Genomic DNA, 27,143 nt, shown 5'->3' with positions numbered 1-27,143 from the left:
TAACAATCATGGAAGAGATACAAGTTTATGTACAACAAACTTATTGTTACCATAAAATAACATCTCGTTTACGCATAGCAGTGAGATTAATAACAATTTATTACACGTATTAATTAACCACTCAACGTGGCTGCCGGACACGGTATCTCCAGGTTAGCTGCACGAGAACGTTGGTCAGCCTATCATAACACTGGCTACAATTTCGAAAGCCGAAAGCAGCTTCTAATGCGTTAAAAAGAATTGGATATTACTAATTATATACAATTACCCTACCATATAATTACGCCTTTTTTTTTTTAGTTGTGCAGCGTTATCAAACGTAACTTTTTATCTTGCGATACACACGAAAAAAGGTACTGTAAAAAAATCTAGGAAGGAAATACCTAGTGAGTCTTGAGGTTGAATTAAGCCTTTTCTTTGTACACCTGTAGTAACAAATTATGTGAACAACTGTTCCTATGGCAGGAAACCAAAATATGTAACGCACGTCGTCGAGATAGCGTATGTAAAACTTTTCGAGATCACGTGTCGGAGCATGCGCTCTACCCTCATTTCATAGTAGCTAATAATATTCTAACATTTGTGGTTGTATAGTTGTTAATATTATCAAATTACTTGTAAGAGCATTATTGGTCTCTCATCATGCTCATTGGCTCAGAGTTCTGTTGAGTCTGTTATAAACTAGAGGCGTATATAGATACTTGACGTTGATTGGTGGACACGCTTGATATCAATAAAAACTATGGAACTACAATAATGTGAACTCTAAGTTAATGTCACCCCACCGAATGAACAACGGTGAAAGTGTTTGTTTGTTTGGTATTAAGCGCAAAGCTGCACAATGGGCTATCTGTACTCTGGCCACCACAAGTATCGAACCCGGTTTCTAGTATTGTAAGTCCGCAGACATGCTGCTGTGTCACTGGGAAGCCTGTTGGTTTACTTTCATTTGCAAGCTATTTTCATATTTCTATAATTTTCCATTTATTTTATACAGAATGCCAACATAAATACATATTCAACGTTTGTATATTAATAACTGCTGTTTGGTGATGACACTTGCAATTCGAATGGCAAGTTATGCGCATGTTAACAGGTACAGCCATCCTCGGCTTTGAACTACTGACCACAGAGGGGGTAGCTTGCCAGCATCACGTAGTAGAAACGCTTTACTCGGCTCTTTGGACCGGATAAGAACTTTAACTGTCAAGACCATAGAATACGATTTCCTAGCATTATTACACTTTGATGGGCAACATGGAGACGCATTTAAAACATTAAATATTATACATTATAACAAACTGAGTTACTACTTTTTAGAATATTATATATAACAATAAATAGATCTACCGTATACACGTGTGCTGTGTGTTATCTCCGTTCTATATTTTCATCTTCAAGTTTAAAAATAATTTGATTATATGTAACTTGTTACGGACGTTTCCAAGAGTATGTTGCATAACAAACAGTTTCAGTTACAATTTTTCAATTGTAATTAATCAGCTGTTCTTGTGAGTGAGGAGTTACTGTCCTAAACAGCAGTTTACTCACCTGTGTTTACCTCTGCACTGGCCTTACGTCATAAATTTTTATATTTGGTATAACCAACTAGGGTGGTACTTTATGGGGACACATGGACTAAGTTACTGAGTCAGAAACCCTAAAGTACAGGCATAAATATCAGCTTCTAACTCTGAGTTCTAGGCTACATCTATCCAGACTTATATCACATACAAAAGTTTATCGGCTTTTACGTAAACTACACGAAACTAGGGAAACAATTGTTATATCTACATATAATAAATATTTATCGTAATTGTAGAACGATTAAGTCAGAAGGACGTGTATTACGATAAAGTTCCGTTAAAGCAATTTCAGACTGAAGTTCGATACCATAGAGTACGATTTCCGAGCATTATTACACTTTTGATGGGCAACATGAAGACGCATTTAAAAAAGTAAATATTATACATTATAATAAACTGAGCTACAACTTTTTAGAACATTATATATAACAATAAATAGATCTACTGCTACTTTAAAATATTATATATAATAATAATAAATAAATCTACTGCTACTTTAAAATATTATATATAATAATAATAAATAAATCTACTGCTACTTTAAAATATTATATATAATAATAATAAATAAATCTACTGCTACTTTAAAATATTATATATAATAATAATAAATAAATCTACTGCTACTTTAAAATATTATATATAATAATAATAAATAAATCTACTGCTACTTTAAAATATTATATATAATAATAATAAATAAATCTACTGCTACTTTAAAATATTATATATAATAATAATAAATAAATCTACTGCTACTTTAAAATATTATATATAATAATAAATAAATCTACTGCTACTTTAAAATATTATATATAATACTAAATAAATCCACTACTATTTTAAAATATTATATATAATAATAACAAATAAATCTATTGCTACTTCAAATATCATATATATAATAATAAATAAATCCACTGCTATTTTAAATATTATATATAATAATAATAAATACATCTATTGCTACTTCAAGATATTATATATAATAATAAATAAATCTACTGCTACTTTAAAATATTATATATTATAACTAATAAATTCACTACTATTTTAAAATATTATATATAATAATAATAAATAAATCTATTGCTACTTCAAATATCATATATATAATAATAAATAAATCCACTACTATTTTAGAATAGTATATATATATAATAATAATAAATAAATCTACTGCTACTTCAAAATATTATACATAATAATAATAAATAAATCCACTAATATTTTAAAATATTATATATAGTAATAATAAATTAAGCTTCTATTACATGGTATCAGTTGTTAGTTATCTCTTATCATATTTGTAGTAAATGCATGCTTTTTGTTTTTTATTTAATGTCTGTTATTTTAACAAGAAGCAATTTAATACTAATATTACCAATTTAATTAAGAAAATTGTGAAATGACTCAAACACAAATAGCATCACGTAATTACAAATTTTGTAATGAACTTCTTACTCTTAGCTGGAGGGACACTCCGGGCGCGCGCGCTGATTGGCTGCTCTCAGAGGGCGCTACATGTGCATGCGCCTGTGTGTATATGTGTGACGTAATCGAAGACGACGAAACCATACTATAAAGTTTTGCCACCAGAGTACTATGGTGTGGTTTGTTTAGAATTTCGCGCAAAGCTATAAGAGGGTTATCTGCGCCAGCCGTCCCTAATTTTACAGTGTAAGACAATAGGAAAGGCAGTTACTCATCACCATCCACCGCCAACTCTTGGGCTACTCTTTTACCAACGAATAGTGGGATTGACCGTCACATTATAACGCCCTCACGAGGGCGAACATGTTTGGTGGAACGGGGATTCGAATCCGTGACCTTCGGATTATGACTCGAGTGCTTTAACCACCCGACCATGTCGGGCTAAGAGTGCTAAGGTAACTTCTTAGGAAAAATTACATAACTGGTTCTCATTACCTTGGGTTAAATAAAACGAAAATACGAAACTTTGTTTCAGTGCCAGATTATTAAGTATTTATTAAAAACTTTCCTTATGATAAGCACATCAAACAAGTGACGTGAGCGGATTTTGGATGCGTTGTCGTTAATTTAATTTTTGCGCTGAAAACAGTTTAACGATCTGTATGTTCTGATACATTTCGACCCCAAACTGGATTATTATATGAAGGTCGCTACGGTATAGAATCCTAACTTGCTCTATAACATGGGGATCAGAGCTAACATTGTAGTTACTGACACCCTCTGCAGCAAAGGAATCAGTAATAACATAGCAGCTACACGTTCTGTAGGATGGGGATTAGTCATAACATGGTAGTTACACGTTCTGTAGGATGGGGATCAGTAATAACATAGCAGTTACACATTATGTAGGATGGGGATCAGTCATAACATAGTAGTTACACGTTCTGTAGGATGGGGATCAGTAATAACATAGCAGTTACACGTTCTGTAGGATGGGAATTAGTAATAACATCAAAGTTACTGACACGTTCTGTTCAATGGGGATCAGTAGTAACATAGCAGTTACTGACATGTTCTGTAGGATGGGGATTGGTAATAACATCAAAGTTACTGACACGTACTGTAGGATGGGGATTACTAATAACATAATAGTTACTGACACGTTCTATAAGATGGGGATCAGTTATAGCGAAGCAGTTACTGACACGTTCTGTAAGATGGGGATCAGTTATAGCATAGCAGTTACTGACACGTTCTGTAAGATGGGGATCAGTAACAACATCAAAGTTACTGACACATTCTGTAGTCCGATAACGTTCCCTAATTCTGGATACAGTACCCTGGAAGTACCCTAATGTTCTGGTAGTGTCCCTTTGCTATATACTCTTTTTGGACAGTCAAACAATTTGACGTCCTATAATTTCAGTCACATAACGAAACATGACTGTACACTAAGTACAGAAAAACTGTATGAGCAAAGCGTTGGACTGTTTTGAAAAATAATACACTGAAAACACACCCTTTATAAAAAAAAAAATGTGTATATGTTTTAATTAATAAATGCACCAAACAACTTATTCATACCAGAATAATAACTGGTACATGTACTCAATAAGTATCCTATGCATATAAACATTAACATCAATACAAAATAGTATGACAACATTTTGGCTGAGACCGTATATGATTACAATTGGGATGCCGGCCGAAAAAGTCGTTAATAGCGATAATACTCAGCTGATTAAACACGGCATTATAATAATTATAAATGAGAACGTAAGTAAAGTCCATTTAATTCGCTATATTTACGAGGTAAATATTTAGTTTCGGTCTAGGTAGGTAGTCTTTTCTGATAGGGTATTAATATTAGTTATAAATTGTGACGTCACCACTTGTCTGGATTCAATAACCATATTGAAACTCATTGTTTTAAATAGTCGAAAAAATTTCTCTTTATTATTATTTTTTCATACACCATGATTCAAATATATTTAATCTGCCTTTACTGTAAACTGATCTGGTAGATTATATTTAAAAGCCCTATGGAAGTCCTCTCACAACTGTTATATTTCATACGTCTTTGCTGTAAACAAAACTGGTAGATTATATGATTATATTTAAAAGCCCTATGGAAGTCGTCTCACAGTTGTTATATTTCATACGTCTTTGCTGTGAACAAAACTGGTAGATTATATGATTATATTTAAAACCCTATGAAAGTTTCCTCCTAGTTGCTGCATGATTAAGAGCTTTTTCAGTTGGTGGATAAACTATATCAATGAAGTTTATAATTATTAGGGGAAAAACATAATAGAAATTTGTTTCAAATCGAAGAAAACTCAAAAATGACGTGTTGGTTTCAACAACTGTTTAACAGCTTTGTATCATTATCAGTATTGTTGGAGATCTAGAAAGGCCCCGGCATGGCCAGATGGTTAAGGCACTTGACTCGTAATCCGAGGGTCGCGGGTTTGAATTCTCGCCACACCAAACATGTTCGCCCTTTCAGCAGTGGAGGCGTTATAATGTGACGGTCAATCACACTATTCGTTGGTAAAAGAGTAGCCTAAGAATTGTCGGTGGGTGGTGATGATTAGCTGCTTTCCCTCTAATTTTACATTGCAACATTAGGGACGGCTAGCGCAGATAACGCTCGTGTAGCTTTGCACGAAATTAAAGAAAAACAAACTAAAATACAGATTTACAACCTGATTTCGTATCGTATCAGTATTGTTGAAATGTGAACTTGAATATATTGTTTGTTTGTTTTGAATTTCGCGCAAAGCTACTCGAGGGCTATCTGCGCTCTTCGAATATATGACTTGGCTTTAATCTGTAATTTGTCTTTCTATAATTTTCAGTGTTGTTGAAATTTTCGATACGGTTAGTAGCACTTAATAGTTTTATATGTTTATTAATAAGCACGGCTATCATTATTGATGTATTCTCACGACTTGGATGATCTCTTTTATTACGCATGAAAAGTATTCTTGTTGAAATTAAACGGTTCAGAGTGGCAGCACCTTAGTCTGAGCCGTCTTTTTCAGGAAGGGGCCATAACTCTTGCTACGAAAGAGTTGTTTGTTTGTTTTTTGGAATTTCGCACAAAGCTACTCGAGGGCTATCTCTGATAGCCGTCCCTAATTTAGCAGTGTAAGACTAGAGGGAAGGCTGCTAGTCATCACCACCCACCGCCAACTCTTGAGCTACTCTTTTACCAACGAATAGTGGGATTGACCGTCACATTATACGCTCCCACGGCTGGGAGGGCGAGCATGTTTAGCGCGACGCGGGCGCGAACCCGCGACCTTCGGATTACGAGTCGCACGCCTTACGTGCTTGGCCATGCCAGGCCAATGCTACGAAAGAGAACGAACTAAAAACATGACATTAATATTTAGAAGAACTACACATTGCTCTACCCTGAATTTCTGATCTAACATGATTCCTGGAAAGAGATGTTGCGTAAACAGCAATTAATGTTACACTACCTTATCTATTGGGTTTGAAAAGCTCACGTTTTCAGGTCACGTGAGAGCATATTACTTTGTTATTTGAAATTCGGGGCTTCCCCCTTCTCGTTTAGGTATTCCTCCCAGATAAAGTGAACAACTTATGGTTGTCTAATTCAAATGTTTAGCCAAAATAAAGAAGAAAAGCCAAGAACCGTCATGGAGGAATAAGTGTACAAACTCCGTTACACCTCTTTGATAAACTTTTGAATTTTACATTTTATTAACAGAATGGTTTTAGATAACATTGAAGTGTTTTGGTAAATATTTTATATAAAACACTATAAAACCTAGATGGTGTACTAGCTTAAACCCGGCTCAGCATGGCCAGGTGGATTAAGGCACCCGACTCGTAATTTGTGAGAGTCGCGGGTTCGAATTCCCGTTACACCAAACATGCTCACACTTTCAGTCGTGGAAACGTTATAATGTGCGGTCAATCCCACTATTCGTTGGTAAAAGAGTAGCCCAAGAGTTGGCGGTGGGTGGTGATGACAAGCTGTCTTCCCTCTAGTCTCACACTGTTAAATTAGGGACGGCTAGCGCAGATAGCCCTCATGTAGCTTTGCGCGAAATTCAAAACAAACCAAACATAAACCCAATTTATTTATAGGACCCCTTGGGAGTTTTAAAAGAAAGTACTGGTATATAATCATTTAATGTCTCTAGGAATTCCCTTCTTTGTTTCTACGACCCACAGTACGATTTTAAAGGGATGAAACACGTTTTGTACAGAACTGTGTAAAGTGTTGGGACAAGAGAATATTTTATAATTTGGAACTAATTATAGAATGTCAGTTTCAGCACTATGGTAATGCTTCACTGACCCCTGTTGACAAATGAATGAACCAGGATGAGAATGCTTATCATTCTTTGTAATTCCCGTAACTTGTAACAAGGGCAAATCATAAAGGTTCTGTTTAAATTGACATACTGATCAAACTTAGGATCTAAAATAACTGTCATGTTACACCATGCAGTGTCTTAACTATATAGAAAGAAACGAGCGTATGGAACTGGGTATATTGTAGAGAAAAATCAGTTTGATGCCACTTTACAAATAAAGCTTAATAAAACAAAAAATGTTTACCGCTATATGTTAAGTTTTGTTGTTATTCCTCGGTCCAAAAAAGCGTAGAAATTTGTCAGTAGAATAGAGAGTTCACATGAAAGCTTTACGAGATGCTGGTTGGACTCTCCAACAATTTTTTCTGACCTGAAATGATCCCCAAACACTTTCAAGTACACCTTAGATCGTGAAACTGAGACAAGTAAATATAAAAACAGGGAAGAAAGAGGTAGAACACCTAAAGTTAATGATACCAATGTTAAGTATCTTTGTTTATGTAGCCTTCAGGACAGAAGGAGGACAGCCACTGATCTCAAGCATGAGATAAACAACCATGTACCAAATGAAAGAACAGTGTCCAGATCTACAGTATCAAGAAAACTTAACGAGAATGGTCGTGTAGCAGTTTAAAAAACCTTTATTTCAATCTCAAAGTATTGTAGTGAGACTGAAATATGCTGAATAGTACAAAAACTAGACTGTTGATGATTGGAAAATAGTGTTATGAACATAAGAGTCCATGTTTGAAATATTTGGTTCAAAGCGTAGGTTGTACGTCTGGCGGAAGAAAAGTGAAATATACTTACCTCAATGTATAGCACTTACAATGAAGTATGGGGGAGGCAGTGTAATAGTTTGGGGGTGCTTTTCTACTAAGGTAACAGGAGATATTTGCAAAATAGATGAAGTGATGGATCACCACAAATACCACCAAATACAGATCCATCATGGTATACCTAGTCGTTTGCAAATTATTGGTAAAGATTCTACTACCAAGAAGATAATGGCCCTAAACACTCACCCAACCTATATAGAAATTACTTAGCTGAGAAAGAAGCTGCTGGAGTCATTCAAATGATGTAATGACCCCCATAGATCCCTGATATCAACCTAATTGTTCAATTCTATAATTTGATAGATCAAAATAGTGATAAATCAAAAGTTACTTCAAAGGAAATTTTATATCAGAGATATTTGAAGTAAAATCCCCAAGAACACTTTGATTAAATATGTTGCAACAATACTTGAAGGACTGTCTGTAGTGACTAAAGCAAAAGAGGAACACAAACAAAATATTAACTGTTTATTGAACTCAACCACTTCCACTGAGTTTCTGTTGTACTAAACATAAAGGTTAATAAAACTGTGATGTTTTACCTGTTATTTACTTCCACTGTCCTTTAAAAGTAGCCTGAAATGTAATTTTTGACTTTGTTTTAACACTTTATGCAGTACTGTAGTTCACTTTCTGCGTTTCAACATATTCAAAAATTGATGGATTTTATTAGTTCCATACTATACGTGTATTTGGTACAAAGATGGGGATTCTGGAATCCCATCTTCCGTCTCATTAATTCACAAACTTGTAGAAATATGCATTGAATAAAGATAAGTTTAGTCCAAAGTCGCCAATAAATATTTATCAGTCTTTGCTGTGTTTTGTACGATTTACAGACGGAAGTGGTAGCTACTATAAACGTCAATATAAAGTAACAAAAATGTTAAATTCATTATAAATCATGTTAAAAAACATTTGAACATCTAGTTAAAAACCATTTGAACATCTAGTTAAAAACTATTAGAACATCAAGTTAAAAACTATTTGAACATCAAGTTAAAAACCATTTGAACATATAGTTAAAAACCATTTGAACATATAAAGTGAAACACTGCAATCAATGAATAAATCTTTGAAATTCTAAGATGAACAAAAAAATCATTTTTGATGTTTCGAATTTCATAACCTAAAAAGTGGTAGAAATAGTAAATCAAATCATATGAATGTTTTGAAGTCAAAAAACAGAAACTATTTAGTGACTTTTTGTGAAGTTTCGTGCAGTTTAGCTGAATGTCGGTATACTGCTTGGTTGGTTGTTTGGTGTTTATTGACGCCAAGCAACTGGTCCATCTGAACCAAGAAACCAGTCAAAAAATAAAGTAGAATTATTAAAACTTGTAAAACGAAATAAAATTGAAACAAAATGGCAAAACTTGGAATATAAAATTTAAATGCATTAAAAAAGCCAATAGCAGTTAAAAATTTAAAAACACAAGTAAGTTGGACAGTGTCACCGTCGCCAATGACATTGCGACATGACATGGCTGTGACGGCACCAGACCAGACGAAATAAGCTGCAGTGTCAGTGAGCTCGTTACTGCGAATATCGACTTGGTATTAAGAAAAAAAATGGATGTTCGTTGTTGACATGATCATATGTCCCCTGGTGGAACAGTAGCAAGTCTAGATTTACAACGCTAAAATCAGAGGTTCAGTTCCTCTTTGTGGACACATCACATAGCTCAACACGACATCTTGAAAAATGGTATCTGAAAATACCTTCTAAAACACTGGGACACATACTTTATTATAATAGCATTTAATAACACGATTTGATCTCGAATTTATTGATTAACCGATAGTACATTATGTTTTTATATTTCAAGATTGGTTTGTTTTGAATTTCGCGCAAAGCTACTCGAGGGTTATCTGCGCTAGCCGTCCTTAATTTAGCAGTGTTAGACTTGAGGGAAGGCAGCTAGTCATCACCACCCACCACCAACTCTTGGGCTAATCTTTTATCAACGAATAGTGGCATTGAACGTCACATTATAACGCCCCCACGGCTGAAAGAGTGAGCATGTTTGGTGTGACGGGGATTCGAACCTATTACCCTCGGATTACGAGTCGAGTGCCTTAACCACCTGGCCATGCCGAGTTATATTTTAAGATAGAAGAACTATTTTATTATTTATGTATTTGTATGAGGAAAAAAATAGTTTTTATTGTTAAATGTTTATTTGTATATTTACTTCCTCCTTAGCAAAAGCTGTGACGTCACACCCGCTTGAGTTATTCAAGGTCTGTAGTTTAAGAAATTAAAATCTCTAGCACTCATCTACATACACAGAAAAGTTAAAATGTTAGTGGTACGCCAACAAAACGTTTATTTTATATTTTCTTTTCTTTCTGAATATTATTTTAAAAATTTGTGTCTGAAATTGTAAGTAGCCTACATTAAACAAACCTCGAATAATACAGATAGAATATTTTAACATATGCAGCACAATGTGTTTATTGTGCAATCATGATATATCCTTGAATATTTGCTAATGGCCTATGATAGACCTCTCGTCCAGAATATAGACCCCTGACTCACGTCGGCTAACAAAATTAATTATTCGACCTGATTAAAGCACCAAACATGTTCGTCCTTTCAGCCGTGTGGGCGTTATAATGTGACGGGCAATCCCACTATTCGTTGGTAAAAGAGTAGCCCAAGAGTTGGCGGTGGGTGGTGATGATTAGCTGCCTTCCCTCTAGTCTTACACTGCAAAATTAGAGACAGCTAGTACAGATAGCCCTCGAGTAGCTTTGTGCGAAATTCAAAAACAAACAAACAATACATTTTAAATGATGGATGATGGCCATGTAGAGAGGTTTCTCACCCTTATACAGACAAGTAATCGTACAGGGACACAACTTGCTAGAGTTCTTATTAGCTTCGTTGAAAAAAATTACATTGGATTTCAAGTTTACCGCTGATAGTCTTACGACATAGCATTCAATACGAACAGCTAGTATGTTGGCGTGCAAGGCCTTATCAGAGAGAAAAACCCTAGTGGACTATGTTTATTCGTTCGGTTTGGTTAGGCAATGTCTTGTTGACTGTTGTATTGAAGCTGGTCTGTTCTTTTCCTTTGCACAGAAGCTTTAAGTTCAAACCGACTGGGGTTCCGACAATAGAGAAGTTGTCGAAGGATCGTCCATTCAGACGCAGTGCAAGCCTTTAAAATGTGAGACAAAGCCATAACGCAAGTCCTCGTTTCCATTACAGAGATCACTCTTAAAACCTAAAGTAGGCTTTAAGTCAAGAAGTCTTTTGCTACAATTGAAGCTACTAGAAGCATGAATTATGGACGTTATCCTGCAGAAGTTTCGCAACACAGGTCTTTCGTTACAAAACTCTCAAATGGATATCATTAATACTTCTCATATACTAAAAGACATTCGTGCAGGAATCAGAAGATTATTTTCCCAAATATGAGAAAAAGGCTAAACAACTGTCAGAGCGCGAGAAATATAACTTTGCAAAATGAAAGAAAAATAGAAATACGCGATGGAACGACTGGGCTGCTGAGAACAATGATTTCCCACATCTCCCTCTATGACCGAGATGCTGAGAACAATGATCTCCCAAGCTCCCTCTACGACCGTGATGCTGAGAACAATGATCTCCCACAGCTCCCTCTATAACCATGATGCTGAGAACAATGATTTCCCACAGCTCCCTCTATGACCGTGATGCTAAAAATAATGATCTCCCACATCTCCCTCTATGACCGAGATGCTGAGAACAATGATCTCCCAAGCTCCCTCTACGACCGTGATGCTGAGAACAATGATCTCCCACAGCTCCCTCTATGACCGTGATTCTGAGAACAATGATCTCCCACTCCTCCCTCTACGACCGTGATGCTGAGAACAATGATCTCCCAAGCTCCCTCTACGACCGTGATTCTGAGAACAATGATCTCCCACTCCTCGCTCTATAACCGTGATGCTGAGCATAATGATCTCCCACTCCTCGCTCTATAACCGTGATGCTGAGCATAATGATCTCCCACTCTCCGCTCTATGACCGGGATGCTGAGCATAACGATCTCCCACTCTCCGCTCTATGACCGTGATGCTGAGCATAATGATCTCCCACTCCCCGCTCTATGACCGGGATGCTGAGCATAATGATCTCCCACTCCCCGCTCTATGACCGGGATGCTGAGCATAATGATCTCCCACTCCCCGCTCTATGACCGGGATGCTGAGCATAATGATCTCCCACTCCCCGCTCTATGACCGGGATGCTGAGCATAATGATCTCCCACTCCCCGCTCTATGACCGGGATGCTGAGCATAATGATCTCCCACTCCCCGCTCTATGACCGGGATGCTGAGCATAATGATCTCCCACTCCCCGCTCTATGACCGTGATGCTGAAAACAGTGATCCCTCTACCCATCTTTTCCTTATGAAATCCAAACTTTCTAAACAATAACTGACAGACTTACAGTTGCACCAGACAAAAGGACAGTGGTATATGAAAATGTCAGTTGGAAATCTGAGTTTATACAAAACTTATAGTCCCTGTCTACAAAGGACACTAGCTGATTAGTACGTATCTTACGGACTTGGAGAGTTATACAAAGGAAAAAACTGTTCCTTTTGTCGTCCTCTGCAAGACAAAGTTCATTGAAAGAACTGTCAGGACTCAACTATCAGAGTATGCTGAGAATGACACGCGACCAATCTCTGGAGTCGACTATCCCAATGGTCTTGATAATTTTAAGAATGTATCCGTAGCTGATATCAAACAATTGTTCTGGAGAAAAGAATCATTCTCACTGCTAAAATGGATAAAGAACACTCTTGGATCATCAGTGTACTAAGACAAGCTAAATACACTGGCACTTCTGTGCATAGAAGACTTCTTGGAATCGCTTGACATCAAACTTTTGCTCCACAAAAAGAGCCAAAAAGACAGTATCTGAGTCAAGTATTGATAGCATCATCTGCCGCTAGTGCTGGACATACTATGTGAGTGCAGGTTAGACCTAAACGTGTATGTGGTTTCTCTCTGTCTATACGCTTTAGTGTTCAGATGCAAGTTTTATCTGTGTTAGAGCGCCCTCTTTCCTTTTCAAGAAACATCTTATATGATTCATGTAATTTGTAGACGTATGGTATTCTTTGATAGATTGTTTAGGCAGAGTATTTCTGATAAAACTTTGTAGAATGGACTGCAACTGCTTGTTGTGGAGACACAAGTGTAGAGGCACCTGAAGACGAAAGGCAGAAGACTTTCGAAACGTTGTCCTCTACACTTGTGTCTTCACAACAGCCAGTTGCCGTCCATTCTACAAAGTTTTACCTATGGGTATTATTTTTCCATTGTCTCCAAGACCGAAATATATATGGAGGTGCAGTTTCTTATTACCTAAGTTCTTATTCACCATAATAATAATAGGCTTGGTTGAAAAAAATAACCCTTTTCCCGTCTTGATCCATATATTATCACAATAAATGTCATAATTTAACAGTTTTCATTTAATTTTATTCTAATACTTGAGTAACGCTAATAATTCGCATGCTTTCCTTACGTAATATACAAAAATAAATCTGATTAGCCAGACAGATAGTTGTTATTTCACTGAACATCTGTGTCTGTGTACTATAAACGGTCTACTTCCTTGGTTTATATAGATAGATAGATATTATCACGTTGTTAATGAATTCAGCGTTCTCTGAATTCTTGGTACCTGGCAGGTAGGCTTAACTCTCTCTTATTACTCATGCGCGCACACATATGTTGCCTAACTTTATGACGTCACAGAAGCACAGCTACATTTCTGTGTGGCTTAGTTGTGTAATGCCGTTGTTTGTTTTCGCAAATGAGTCAAACCAACGTAAAGATACAAAGTGTTGCATTTACATTTACTTGGATCTTCACTGGAACTGCGAAAAATGCAGACTCACAGCGCTAAAACCCAGTATTCGACAGTAGTGGACACAGATAGTCCAATGTGGCTTTGATATATAATAAACACATACATTTATTTGATGCCACAGGTTGTTGCGTTCTTTTTTTTCAGTTTGTTCTGTTTAATAGTTGTTAATCAAACCCTATTTCTATGCAATAAAATATAGTTTTATTTTTTTTATACTTACGGTCAGATTACAATCGTTCATGGAACGCACAGTTATTGAACTGAGTCAGTATCTAATATTTTCACTTTGGTGTGTTTTTTTATTATTGTTTGTAATATGAGTAAAAGCGTTATTTAAAGCATTGACCTTGTTGCTCCGTGGCTCTTAAGTAAGATCGAGAATTAATAATGCTTAAATTCGGGGTTTGATACAAGCTGAGGTAAAATACAGATAATCCATTGTACAGCTTTGATCTCAACAACAGTCACACAATAAAATTCTGAGTTTCACTTGTTTTTAGCTTAATACTTTTAAAATTTATTTCTTTTGTATCTTTTAGAAAGTCAGACTCCGACTGAAACACACAAACGACCTACGAGAACAAGTGTGTCAGAACTAAAGAAACTTGTTCACCACACGTATGCCCCCTACAGTACAGCGGTATGTTTACGGAATTACAACGCTAAAATCAGGGGTTCGATTCCCCTCGGTGGGCGCAGCAGATAGCCCCAATGTGGCTTTGCTATAAGAAAACACACACACAAACACCACACATAAGAATTTGATCTTCATTCTTATAAAGCAGCTACAGCGTCAAATGCCGTAGCGTGAGTTTTTTTCTTTTTTGATACTAGAGAAGGCTCGAACAACGGAACCTCGGATCCGCAGCCCAGTACGTTAATTTCGTTTCAATATATTTCATAATACGTCTACTCAGCACTATAAATAGTAAAAATAAAGCAAAACGTGATTGGAATCTACTACTGGGTAGATTATGCATTAAAATTCATAAAATATTATTATTTTATTTATATTTTTAGGGTAGAATAATTTTTATTTAGGGCGTCCACAACATCTATGTCACGCAATTTATAACCATGAAAAAAGAAACACAATTTCATAAGTTATGATATGTTGTCATAATACAGCTGCTATGGATTTTAAAACTTTAATTAAAATAAAGTACAGATCGACGTTCCCACTTTCTTAGGTCAGGGGTGGGTAAATAAAGGTTTTTTTTAGGGTTGTCTTTTTTGTTAACCTGAAGATGACCTAAGAAGGTCGAAATATTGTTCTGTACTTTGTTTCAATTAAAGTTTTAATACCCATACCAGACGTCTTGTGAATACATTTTCACTTCGAATGGGTTTCCCGTCATTATGAATAAGTTACGATAGTAGAATAACCTTGAACATTTTATTTTTGTATTTAGGCTAAATGTAATCTATCTGCTCTTACCTTTTAGTTGCCTCTGCTGTAACGGTTGTTTTTGCTTGTTTGTTTTTGGATTTGGCGCAAAACTTTACGAGGGATATCTGACCTAGCCGTCCCTAATTTATCAGAGTCAGACAAGAGAGAATGTAGCTAACTCCTGGGCTACTCTTTTACAAACGAATAGCGGAATTGACTTGACTGTGACATTGCAACGCCCAACGACTGAAAGAGCGAACTTATTTGGTATGACGGGGATTCGAACCCGTGACCCTCAGATCCCGAAGTTGAAAGTAAAACAAGGCGTATAATAGAAGATCCACATAATACAATTGTAAACTGAAATTTATTATATAAAAGATATGGAAAAAAATTGAAAATTGAAGGTAGTCGAATTTTAACTTGTAAACTTCAGGTTGTAAACTAGAGAGATCTTGAAACTCGTTCATACGTTTTTATTTCCTTTGCGAAACGTAATATATAGCAAATATTTCCACTGCCTTGTAACAGTACAGCTGATCGGAATTGAAGCACTTTTGTGCCTACATCTTTACCATAGTTTCAATAAAACTAAACACCAATATTGACCAAGTTTTTGATGTCTTATACAGGACAGGAGCATAGAAATCATTAAAACAAATGATATCGGATTTTTGTTTTAAATTATATTCTTACCTCGCATAAGAAATAAACCTAAATTTCACTATCGTTCAGTATAAAAGATCCAGGTATTACCTTTTTGATAGGACCACTTCTCGCCAACGATTACTTCTATTAAGTTCTTGCTTCAAGAGAGTGCTTTTAAACTTGTTTGTTTCTGTCGCATACGAATACCGCAGAGCCCAACACTAAAGTGCCCTGGAAGTGGGTCACGTATACTATCTTGGCTATTTTTTTTAAGAAACAAGTCAACGGCCCAACGAAGTGGGAAGATGGGTGGTTTTATATCATACGACTCGATTGATAAGTTGTTATTCTAACTTGTATTTTTTTATGCGAATATCAACTTCTGAGTGTTTGTTTTCAAGTTAATTCCACGAGTACAGGGGGTGTCGAACATCGCGCACGAGGAACTTATAAGATTTACTCATTTCTCATTAGGGACGTTCAGTTATTATGTGGAACAGTAAATTAATCGTTAGAACCACAACTAAACATTCTTAGAATCTAAACATCTGTTTGTTGGGAGAAAGTGCTTCGTACCATCCGTAACTATACCTGTAGTACCTACACTAGTTTTGTTATTTAAGGTACTCTTCTAGAAGTATCAACAATATTTGATAATTAGGTACTATACACGTAGTACCTACAGTAATAGTTATCGAGATACTGTTCTACAATATCTACAGTATCTACAATACTTATGTTCAAGGTACTATTTCTGTAGTATCTACAATATTGATTTCCTAGGTACTATTCTAGTAGTATCTATAATATTGACTTCTTAGGTACTATTCCAGTAGTATATAAAATAATGACTTATTATTTTCAAATCTTTCATTGTTGAGTATTTCATACGTATATATCATGTTGTTTGCTTCAAAACATTTGCATATAAATCATTGTTCTAAATATTTTAAACAGCTTGAACACCAGTAACTATATTGTATCATATATCCTAAACACGGAAACCTCTTTGGCGTTATACATTATTCTGGTTTAGAAACTGTAAAGACGGGAATAGAACCCACTTATCTATTCTGAATTATTATTAAGTTTTCTGTAGCACTAGATTTTAAGAACAGAGATCATATAAGATATCAGAAGGCTGTGTTAGAGTATAACACCTGATATCAGAAGGTTGTGTTGTAGTAAAACACTTGATATCAGAAAGTTGTGTAGTAATATAACACCTGATATCAGAAGGTTGTGTTGTAGTATAACACCTGATACCAGAACACTATGTTTCAGTATAACATCTGATATCAGAATGTTGTGTTGTAATGTAACATCTAATACCAGAAGACTATGTTTTAACATAACACCTGATATCAGAAGGTTGTGTTGTAGTATAACACCTGATATCAGAAGGTTGTGTTGTAGTGTAATACCTGATACCAGAAGATTATGTTTTAGTATAACATCTTATATCAGAACACTGTGTTGTAGTATAACACCTGATATCAGAAGGTTGTGTTGTAGCATAACACCTGATATCAGAAGGTTGTGTTGTAGTATAACACCTGATATCATAAGGTTGTGTTGTAGTGTAATACCTGATACCAGAAGATTATGTTTTAGTATAACATCTGATATCAGAACACTGTGTTGTAGTATAACACCTGATATCAGAAGGTTGTGTTGTAGTATAACACCTGATATCAGAAGGTTGTGTTGTAGTATAACACCTGATATCAGAAGGTTGTGTTGTAGTGTAATACCTGATACCAGAAGATTATGTTTTAGTATAACATCTTATATCAGAACACTGTGTTGTAATGTAACACCTAATATCAGAAGGTTGTGTTGTAGCATAACACCTGATATCAGAAGGTTGTGTTGTAGTGTAATACCTGATACCAGAAGATTGTTTTAGTATAACATCTGATATCAGAACACTGTGTTGTAGTATAACACCTGATATCAGAAGGTTGTGTTGTAGTATAACACCTGATATCAGAAGGTTGTGTTGTAGTGTAATACCTGATACCAGAAGATTGTGTTTAGTATAACATCTGATATCAGAACACTGTGTTGTAGTATAACACCTCATATCAGAAGGTTGTGTTGTAGCATAACACCTAATATCAGAAGGATGTGTTGTAATATAACACCTGATATCAAAAAGTTGTGTTGTAGTATGTATAACACCTGTTCTTAGAAGGTTGTGTTGTAGTATAACACCTGATATCAAACGGTCGTGATGCAATGTGAAAGGAGAAGTTAGAATACCTGCTGTTATATTCTTAAATAATAGTTTATTGTTTTTGAAGGTGCGATAACGCTGTCTAAAACAGTGACTGAAACTGGGTCAAAAGTGGGCTTCTAACTGCTGGTAGCCCTATTATTATTTTACAAGGTCATATCTGGTCATTGGTCGCATTTCGTTGTGTAGCCAGATGTGTTTCTAGATAACGTATTTTTGCTCTATCTGCGAATGTGGTGGCACAATGATGTCACGTGACCCAGCTGTGCTGCACATATGACTGTCATAATAAAGTTTCATTGTTTTTTTGTTCAACTTAGTTTCAACGACATACCTGGAGTTTAGAAGCTAAGCTAGAAGTAAGGCAAGAAAATTCTCTAAACATAATTAACTGTCATTGGCAGAAAGAGGGCGGAAGAATTATTAACCTAAGGATGTTTTTTTCAAAACTAGAGCGATGCAGCGTGAAAGCACGTGTACGTTATATACACTGTTAGGTGTGCTCAGTGGTACACGTTGTAATATTGTGGCAAGTAAAAATGTGAAAGCATTGTAATGTTATCTCGTTTCATGTTAATTCCTGCTCATGACAAGTTTTTTATCAAAACTAAAAAATTAACCTTCTAATTTAGTATACGCTTTTTATGTTCTTATAAAATCGATTGCAATGAATGATCAACCAGATACTCTCGCTATTAGCGAGTTTTTCGGCCTTAAGCCTAACGATTCCTCACAACGTAGAGACTTAACTTAGCCCTAAATTTATATATTAAACTAACAATGAAATATAATTTTATGATTAAAAATATATTAATAAAAATAATTAACAGTGCTAAAAATTCACGTATTAAATACCAGTTCCACATAATTTTCGGCTTTGTGGTTGCCCAAGAAGCCCCGAACCACTGCGACAAAGCTGCCCCAAGATTTTTTTCCTTCCTACTGAGCTTCTTGGGGAATTCTGTGCACTCCAGGATCTTCTTTATTTGTGGTCCAACGAAGGCACCAGATTTGACCTTTGCCTCAGACAGCATAGGGAAGAAGTCTTGAAGGTACTTGAAGGCCTCAGACTCCTTATCAAAAGTTGTGACAAACTGTTTCATAAGACCCAATTTTATGTGCACTGGTGGGAACAACACTTTCTGGAGGTCCACTAGTGGCTCACACTTGACTTTGTGCCTCCCCACAGATAACTCGGTCCATAAATTGGCCACATGCATAGCAGAATGCGTCTGGAGAATGCTTGCAGCTTCTTGATGCCATCTCTAATAAAACCAGATAGATCTACGTGTTCACTTAGGCAACTAGTACTAAACTGAAGTAGTGAGTGGTGAGCCCCTGTATATATATTACTATGGAAAGTTCTAGAAAATTCTTGTAAGTTCTACAACATTCTAGAAAGTTATTGTAAGTTCGAGAAAATTCTATATCAGCTACTCAGTACTAAACCTACCAGGAATGTCCTGGAAAATGGGTAAATTTGAAAATTTCATTACTTAGGTCAAAAAAGCAAAGTTTGAAGAGAAAAATAGATCTTTTCCATTTACTTTAGGCATAAGCAATTAGAAAATAACACTTTCTGCCCAGGAACAAGAAAAAGTAAAAATTTTGTTGCATAATGTAATACACTAAATTTTAGAACAATTGTTTTAAGTGAAATTTAGTGAAACGTGTTAGTAAATAAATTAAGTTTCGTTTGAGTTACGTTATCATATATCGTTCCTTAAACAACTGAGGTGTTGTTGACACTGCGTATAGGTCTATTACCCTTGTAAGCTTATAACACCTTTGATGTTGTGACGTAGCTATGTAAATAGTCACTTGTACTTAGTTTGTGCTGGAAAGACAAGATCTCGAGCTCAGATAAAACAACAATAGGTAAACGATGATTCGTTGAATAAACACGCGCGTTGGCGGCGACTAAAGTGTATTGTTGTATACTTTTCCCTTGTTTTGTCGAATTTAATTTCTTGTTACTTTTTGTATTTCTACGCATGCGTTACATATATATTTCATAGTTGTGTCGTGACGTAGCAGTCAATGTGTGTTTCCTAACCATCAGTCTGTAGTGAAAACGTGCCTGGATAAGGTTGAGAAACATTTAAACCCTGAACCAGCAGTAAACCTGATCATTGATTTTTAGAGGTTCGAGAACTCATAAAACTACCAAGGAATGTCATTTAAGTAACAACATTGCACGTCGACTTCATATCAGGTACTTAAAACTTAAAATTGTGAACTACCGAAACTAGACTTAAACCCCCGATCTGCACCAACGGTCCAAAGTATTGTCCGCAATAAACCAATATTTTTACGAACCAGTTACTTTTCTATCATTGTTCTTTGTTAATTTTTCAGTTTCGTACAAAGTCACACGAAGGCTATCTGCGCTAGTCGACCCTAGTTTAGTAGTGATCGTCTAAAAAGGAAGGCAGCTAGTTAATACCACAAGCTGCAAACTATTGTAATTATCCATACCAAAAAAACAATAGGATTCACCGTCACATTATAACGTCCCCATGTCTGTAAAGACAGGAGCAGAACATGAGACCCTCAGATTGATGGTCCAATGCACTAACTATCAGGTAGTGCCACGCCTAAACATTATAACATCATGTTAATGGCTAAGTGATAACAATTTCACAACATCAGTACCACACTTACTGCAGCATTCATTAAAATAAGTTTTAAATTTTTTTCCAAAAAAAAACATCTTTGGTATTTTTTGAAAATTAGACTATAAAGATGCACCAATATTTAAACATTGATTTGTGAAAACTTTCCCAATGTTCAGTTTGATTATATTTCTCAAGAGAAAGAATGGTAACATAAAAGCTTCAAAAAAGATAAATTTTCACTCAAAATCTATAAATCTAATAAGATATTAAAACTCTTTTCCCAAAATGTAGTCCACCTTTCAATTTGATTTGGTTCATTCTAGAGAATCCAGAAGAACAGTGAATAGGAAACTGATCAAAAAAGTTATTTTGCAGCTAGGGCTATATGCAAACCATCATGTTATTTTGGCAAGACTACATGCCTTCTTACAGTTAGGACACTGGTGACGTGTCATCTTTTCAGATGAGTCATTATTCCGCCTTTTTAAAGCTGATGTTAGGATTTATGTTTGTCCTCTGCCTGGAGAACAGATGAGAAAAGATTATTTTCTCCATAAGTAACACACGGGAGTTGGTGCACTACATGTTTGGGCAGCTATTCATCATGGTGAAAAACTGCTTTTCATATCCTCGAAGGAAATGTCAATAGCGCCTCCTACAGGTATTATATGGAAATGATATGTGTGCAATATGCTAGGGCAAGGTTTAGCAATAGCTTTGTCTTCCAGGATGACTATGCCACTATCTACAGTTCCCATATTATACGTGATTATCTCGACCGGGAGCATATTAAACGATTATCATAGCTAGCAGAGTTTCCAGATTTTAATTCCATTCAAAACTGAGCCGGAAATTGCTAACCACGATCTTAAATCAGCTACTGTAGTTGAAGTGCAGCGCCTTCTATTGATAACTTAGGAGTAAATTACGGTGGGTTACCTCAATAACCGTATCGACAACATGCCACTTCACTTTGTAGAAGCCCAGCATGACCAGATGGTTAAAGTACTCGACTCGTAACCTGAGGGTCGCGGGTTCGAATCCACATCTCACTAAACATGCTCGCCCTTTCAGCCGTGGGGACGTTGTAATGTGACGATCAATCCTACTATTCGTTGGTAAAAGAGTAGCCCAAGTTGGCAGTGAATGGTGATGACTAGCTGCCTTCCTTCTAGTCTTACACCGCTAAATTAGGGACGGCTAGCGCAGATAGTCCTCGTGTAGCTTTGCGCGAAATTCAAAACAAACAAAACCAATCATCTTGTAGAGGTTATTGGAGTACAAGGAGAACCAAGTACTGAATGTTTAATATGAAGAAATATAAAGTTACAAACTCTATTTATAATAATTTAATGTTATATTTTATCATTATATGTATGCTTTAGTAAGATTTTGTTGTGAGAGATTTTGTCGTGTTACTGATTTACACGTTTTTCTACACGTTTCTGATAAAATTGTGTGCTGTTCTAATAAATCGTTCATGACGTCCGTAAAATCTGTCTTATAATACAGATTACACGTGTAGATGTTTTATATAACATGCATTTCTCAGTTTGACAGTGTTAACTCTATTTAGTCTATTTGTTATAAAACAGGCAAGTATTTTGGTCAAGGCTGCATTTTGCTCTCAGGGCAACATTTTGCTTTTAAATTTGCTGTCAGATTTAAGTAACACGAAAATGATTTATTTTACAGCGGAGACACATGCAGATATATACCAGTGTAGTCACCACAGGGAGTTGAACGCTGGATTTTAGAATAGTGATCTGTTAACTTACTGCTCTACCACCGAAAGAGGGCTAAATTCACTTCTTTATGATAAATATTTAAAGTAAGAATGCCAGTTTTGCACATGACAGTGTCACAAAACACGGTCAATCTCACTATTCGTTGGCAAAATAGTAGCCCAAGAGTTGGCGGTGGGTGGTGATGACTAGTTGCCTTTCCTCTAGTCTTACACTGCTAAATTAGGGACGGCTGGCGCAGATAGTCCTCGTGTAGCTTTGCGCGAAATTAAAAAAAAACAAGACAAAACGAACAAGATCGGAATGTTTAATACATTCTGTGAAATTCCTTGAAGTGTCTTTGATTCGAGGCTTTCCGGATGCCCTTTACAATGCACCAAACTAACGCCACCTGTAAATGGTATTACTTGAACAACCTAAATAACTCTGATGAAATCTTAAAACTGTGATATTAAAATCTTGTAAACAAACAAACATTTAGTGGCACGTAAACAAAAACTACGGATATTTTAGACTTTCTTCTCATCACAAAAAGGCTGGAATGTGTTTGCATAACACCTTATTATTTATTTAATTCTGAACTTGGGGTGAATATACACGCTGACAAAATTGTTCCTATTTAACAGACTACAGGAAAGGAAGCTAGAGTCAACACCATCTACCACCACCAACTTAATGGCTGTTCTAAATTAATTGTAGGATTTGATCGTAACACTTTTCAAAATAGCACTCCGCACTTTGGGGAGGGGGTGTAGTAACAGGACGCAAACCATGAATTCTGCGATCCACAACCCAACACGGTACTCATTAGGCTATGTTAAACCCACACTTGAGTCTATTTAAGAAAAAGACGACAAGAACTTGTATATGAGTTATATGCTCATAACTCATAAATAAGATTTCATCATGAATTTGTTCTTCTTTTCATGAAGGCTTATGTAAGTAGGTTCCCGGATGTAGGACAGTAAATCATCTATTCAGCACTGAACTTCAGACCATATAAATAAGGCCAGACAGAGCTAGAGTGAAAAAAATCAGTAATTATCACAACCACCATAAAACCACAAAACTTATCCCCGCAGAACTTCTCCCATCAGTCTGTTTTTAGCCCCCTAGTGGCACGGAGTATGTCTGCGAATTTACACGGCTATAAACCGGGTTTTGATACCCGTGGTGGGCAGAGAACAGATAACTCATTGTGTAGCTTTGTGCTTCACTCCAAACAACTGTTGTTATTTTTTTTAGCACAAATCTTTCTGTGGGTAACTTTCCCACAACATGTCCGCCACGGAATCGAATCCTGAATGTTAACGTCATAAGTCCTAAAATTTAGCAAAGATCTACGGAGTAGGTGAAGGGGTTGCCATCAAATCGTCCACAGTTTCATAAATAAGATCCACCCCGTATTACGTAAATAGTTTATTGTAGAATACGCACGATAGTTGAGCGTTTGAGGTACACGCGACTTTATAGTTTGATACCAGAAGGACAATTTGAAATACACAGTACGTATTGAGCTTCATGTTTAAAAAAGCTTGAAAACATCGTGTGTGGACGGTTAGTGATTTATAGTACCTATCTTACATGACTGGATCAAAATAAAAAACACATCCTAAGACACACAGTTGTCTCTTTGATGTGTGTGTATATGTGTTTTAAAACAAAGCCATGTCAGACTACATTCCTTGTTATGACCTTTAATATACGTGTGTGTGTGTGTTTATATATATCAGAATATATATATATATATACACACACATATATCTATATAAGCCCTTGAGACAAAAAAATTAAAACCTATTTTATATCCATGTTTATTTTTACGTTTTGTTTTTATTTTCATCTTGTAAGCATTAACAAACAAAAAACGGGTGTTTTAGCTCATTCACTGACGCCCTGTCTCACCTATAGGATACTCTCTCGGTATAGATACCTCTTTTCTCTACGAATAAAGGAATAACACTCTTTCAGTGCACTCATTTACATTTAGGAAAGAAAGAAACACTCTTTAATATTTTCAAATAAACGTGAAGAAGAAATAGATACACTCCATTATTTTCAAGTACATTTGGTGAAGAAATAGATACACTCCATTATTTTCAAGTACACATAGAGAAGAAATAGGTAAACCCCACTATTTTCAAGTACATTTGGTGAAGAAATAGATATACTCCATTATTTTCAAGTACACATAGAGAAGAAATAGATACACTCCATTATTTTCAAGTACACATAGAGAAGAAATAGATACACTCCATTATTTTCAAATACACATAGAGAAGAAATAGATACACTCCATTATTTTCAAGTACATTTGGTGAAGAAACAGGTACACTCCATTATTTTCAAGTACACATAGAGAAGAAATAGGTACACTCCATTATTTTCAAGTACATTTGATGAAGAAAGAAATATGAGCTAAATACGTGAACATTGATTCAAGGTGAATCAGAATGTCATGGATCATTTTTTTCCTTTTTTCTGGTCATCAATGAACAAAACTATTAACTTTAGTATAAGCTTCAGTTTATAATATTAACGTATAAACAGCAGGCGTCATGTCTTTTCTGGTTCTGACTCTTAAATTGTATACACGTTTACTAATAAAACTAGCATACAAATACAACATTCAGTGATTTTTAAACGGGAAGAGTTGAACTGAAACACGTTATGCAAAACTCAGGTACACCTTTCATAGATCATACGATAGTGGAAAAAACTTATATTAACATTTTCGTAATTAATTAATTCAGAGCTCTTTTCGAAACGAAAACCCTATTACCAAAGCCCCCAGTGGCTCAGCGGTAAGTCTGCGGACTTACAACGCTAAAAACCGGGTTTCGATACCCGTGGTGGGCAGAACACAAATAGCCCCTTGTGCAGCTATGTGCTTAATTCAAAACAACAACAACATAACGGAGGGGGCTCGGCATGGCCAAGCGTGTTAAGGCGTGCGACTCGTAATCTGAGGGTCGCGGGTTCGCATCCCCGTCGCGCCAAACATGCTCGCCCTTTCAGCCGTGGGGGCGTTATAATGTTACGGTCAATCCCACTATTCGTTGGTAAAAGAGTACCCCAAGAGTTGGCGGTGGGTGGTGATGACTAGCTGCCTTCCCTCTAGTCTTACAGTGCTAAATTAGGGACGGCTAGCACAGATAGCCCTCGAGTAGCTTTGTGCAAAATTAAAAAAAAGCAAACATAACGGATGGTATTTCAATACAGTGATCCTATATGAAGGTAGCCTGTACATCAGTTAATACTTAGAATCAGGAAAAATCATTGACTGTAGAAAGTTGTGAGGCATGTGTAACACGATAAGTAGCGTATTTCGTTCGATAACATAGAATGTTACACCATTCCATTACACCACACAAACATGAAATAACATGGGTACAGCATATATTGTGTAGCCATGCGTTACAAACACAAAAACGACTGCCCGGTGTTAGATATTTAACTTCTTTTTTTTTTTTAATTGAGTTAAAGTATTTTAATATTTTCCTACTTAGAATGATCCAATTTAAATTCTGCAAAATTTTTATTCCCTATTAAGACAATAAGATCTGTTGTAATATATTTAACAATAACAATGGTGCCGCTATATCAGTTTTTAAAATAAGAGTGTAGAATTATTAATGCCAGCTGTTTGGTATCGCCATCTAGTGCCTAAGTTATATAATAGCTAATCAAACTTTTAATTTATCACAATAATCACAATTGCTATAAAACAAATGAGAATATTAAATTCGATTTAGTATAAAACAGTTAACCTTAATTGTTTGGTAGCGAGAGTGTATAAAAGTTAAAACTAAGCTACTTTTAATTTTCGTAAGATACGATACTGTTATATAATTTGTAATGGAACAGTATACTAAAAACTGGCATCATTATACAGCTCAAGTTGCCAGACTTTAGGACTAATTTATTACAATTCCAACCGCACATTGGTCCTCGTTTGCTGACGAACATACCCTCGATACCAAACCATAGTACGTTAACTAGCATTACGGTTGTTATTTTTTAACAGGAGGGAACAGATAAATAGTTAGCAGAATTCACATTGAACTAAATGTCCAGTCTCCTACTGGAACAGCAGTACATTCACCCACTTACTACGCTTAAATTCGGGGTTCGATTTCCGACAGTGGACACAGCAGATAGCTTAATGTGACTTTGCTCTAAAATAAAGGAACAAACCAATCTGTGTGTCCGTCCGCAACTTCGAAATAACACTTCTCTGTCATTCTTGGGTGGGACGCCGGGAAGTTTTCCGAACTACAGAGCTAAACTCAGAATTTTATTCCAGACGGTGGGCACAGCAGATAGCTTAATGTGACTTTACACTTTAAACAAACGCTCTCTCAGTCACATTAGTTCCAGTTTCAGAGGGCTTTTGTT

The 27,143-nt window shown here is 35.8% G+C and overlaps 1 protein-coding gene across 5 annotated transcripts in view; it reads right to left on the bottom strand.

The window, feature by feature from the left end:
• Positions 1-16,400, bottom strand: part of LOC143231135 (dihydroxyacetone phosphate acyltransferase-like) — a 70,744-nt gene extending 54,344 nt beyond the window's left edge. For 2 of the 5 annotated variants that reach the window (XM_076465766.1, XM_076465771.1), the window contains exon 1: positions 384-540. The gene's annotated coding sequence lies outside the window, so the exon portion shown is untranslated. Of the gene's footprint in view, positions 1-383; positions 541-16,251 lie in introns of those variants that run through there. The other 3 variants (XM_076465768.1, XM_076465767.1, XM_076465770.1) reach the window with 3 other exon arrangements.
• Positions 16,401-27,143: the final 10,743 nt, after the last annotated feature.

This window comes from Tachypleus tridentatus, chromosome 10 (genome assembly GCF_004210375.1).
Source record: "Tachypleus tridentatus isolate NWPU-2018 chromosome 10, ASM421037v1, whole genome shotgun sequence".
Classification (NCBI taxonomy): domain Eukaryota; kingdom Metazoa; phylum Arthropoda; class Merostomata; order Xiphosura; family Limulidae; genus Tachypleus; species Tachypleus tridentatus.
This window is presented reverse-complemented; position numbering and strand designations above follow the sequence as displayed.